Source organism: Lolium rigidum, chromosome 7 (genome assembly GCF_022539505.1).
Source record: "Lolium rigidum isolate FL_2022 chromosome 7, APGP_CSIRO_Lrig_0.1, whole genome shotgun sequence".
NCBI lineage: Eukaryota > Viridiplantae > Streptophyta > Magnoliopsida > Poales > Poaceae > Lolium > Lolium rigidum.
Window position 1 is genome coordinate 125,921,604 of NC_061514.1, and position 2,858 is coordinate 125,924,461.

The following is a 2,858-nucleotide window of genomic DNA, read 5'->3' on the forward strand; positions in this document are numbered from 1 at the left end:
ATATTTCCTCTGGAGTCACAAGGAAGAGTCACTAAGGCCAGAGCCTTGCCAGCACGGAGAATGCAAGCACATGCTTACACATAGCATGATGATTGAGTTAATCACCCCATTATAGTATCTACGCTCATCGGATCCCACAAATATTAACATGGGCATTATTAGCCAGATGATCTTGACGCGATAGGCAGTCATGATAGTTAATAACGAGAGAAGATAACTATCTAGCTGTTGTTGCGGACCTTATTAACCAGTGGGCGGATCATCATTATCGATCTCGAGAGAGACCTCCCATATCTCTCTCTGCAGGGGTGTCGAGGCTTTCATCTCCTGTTCCCGAGATGGGATTGAGGAAGGGCGGCTGCCTCGAGCTGCCTTCCCCAGATCGCCTCAAGATGGGGCTCGCCGACGGCCATTCCTAAGAAGGAAGCAGAGGGCCACCCAGGCCACACAAAGAGTCAGCCAGCTGGTTTGCCGCGCCGCTCGCTAAAAGTGGCCACCTCGCGGTCCACTGCTTCTCTTCGACCGCTTCATTGAAAATAGACTCGGCGTTGATTCTCGGCCCACCTCCGAGAATATTTCCTTTTACTAGGATTTCGAAAACCAATAAACAACGTGCGTAAAACAAAGAATCGTTCTTCGGCATCTCGTCAATAGGCCAGTGTCCGAAAAATGCATAATAATGACACATAATGTGTATAAAACATGTGAGTATCATCATAAAGTAGCACACGGAACATAAGAAATTATAGATTACGTCCGGACTTGAGTCTAGCATCCCTCGCAGCTTAGTTCCTGCTTCGCCCGAGTAGGTAAACGATAACAAAGATAATTTCTGAGGCGACATGCTATCATAAATCTCTGATCATTGCTTCATTGTAAAGCATATGAGTAGTGTAATGCAGCGACTCGGAAAGCAATGATGAAGATAATGAGTAAATCGGGATGATTCATAAGAAGCAAAGATGCCTCCTCATGAATAATACTCCACAAGACTGGCATCACATAAGACTTGCATAAGAGCTTACTCATAGTGCAATAAATTCAAAGCAAAGGCATTGAAGCAACACAAAGTGAAGATATGATTTCTCAGCTGGGTTGCTTTCAACTTCAACATGTATATCTCATGGATAATTGTCAACACAAAGCAATGATAACAAAGTGCAACAGGTAAGCCATGCAAGAATCAATGCGGTCACGGGCCATAGTTGACTGCAAGTCAGTTTGCCCCGGGACAGAAAGAATAGGTAAACTGACTCAACAATAAAGCAGAAGATACGTGCCCTTTCTACAGAGGGGTTAGCATGGATCACTATATTTGCGCTAGAGCTTTTCATTTTGAAAACATGAAACAATTTTGTCAACGGTAGTAATAAAGCATATGTGTTATGTATAAGATATCCTATAAGCTGCAAGCCTCATGCATAGTATACAATAGTGCTCGCATCTTGTCCCAATTAGCTTGGATTAACATCGATTATCATTGCATAGCATATGCTCTCACCAGTGTCATCAAAGGGGCATTCTACTGCTCGCACGACAAGTTAGTCTAAGGAGAAAGCTCGCATTGGATTTCCGCTCTGATTATTCTCAATCTTAACATTCATTGTCAGATCAACATAGACAACATGATGGACTCCCTTTACGCTTAATGCATATATTCAACAAGCTAATATCTTCATGGGCAGATTGAGGACAGTTGTCCAAAATCGAACTTCCACCGATGGATCATGCTGTTACGGCCTCAATGTTCTTCTCACAAGAGTGCATACTTCAAACCATTTGATCATGGTAATCGCTCCTTACTTCGCATAAGATTTTAACATGTGACATAGCACCACATGATATTCAACAGGGGTAAAGCTGGATGCCCTCTGAAATATTACCGTCAACAAGCAATTTATTAAGAAATAAGACACATACACATTGCTATTCACTACAATATTTTAAGGCTATTTTTCTCATGAGTTATAGTTGCAAAAGACAAAGAATATTTTAAAGGTAGCATCAAGTAATGTACTTGGGACAGGAGAAATGACATGTGGTAGGTAGTGCATGGTGGACACATGGCATAGTTTTGGGCTCACGATTTGATGCACGAGAAGAATTCCTCTCACATGGCTAGGCTCGGCAAGGTGTATTGAAGCAAACTCAGTGTAGGGCAAAGCAGAAACCACATATGAATATACTGCAATTATATAAGACTATATTGTCTCCTTGTTGTTCAAACACTAACCAGAAAATATCTAGACTTCAGAGACAATCATGCAACTATCAGACTAACAAGCCTATGTGTTATTCACACGGGTATTAGGTACATGATGCAAGAGTTTAAACATGACCTATATGAGAGACTCAATTGCCAAGTATCATTATTCAAGACATTATACCATTTACTACATGCGGCATTTTCCGCTTCACCATATAACTGAATGAAATAGTTCAACTTTCGCAATGAACATTAAGAATAAAGCTAAGAACATATGTGTTCATACGAAACAGCGAAGCGCGTCTTCTCTCCCAAACAAAGGGAATGCTAGATCTCGATTTTATCAAAACAAAACAAAAACAAACACGCCTCAGAAAAGCACTATAAGATGTGACGGAATAAAAATATATTTCACTAGAGGTGACCTGATAAGTCGTCGATGAAGGTAAGGGGATGCTCGGGCATCCCTGTTTCTAGATCGCTCTGAGTCTCTTAAAATATGCAGGATGAACCACGGGGGCATCTCAGGCTTCGACTTTTCAACTTTTCTTGATCATATTGTATCATTCTCCTCTGACTCCTGAAAATCTCTCCACACCAAACTGAAACAAACCATTAGAGGGTCAGTGCATAATCTATATATCAGAGGTGA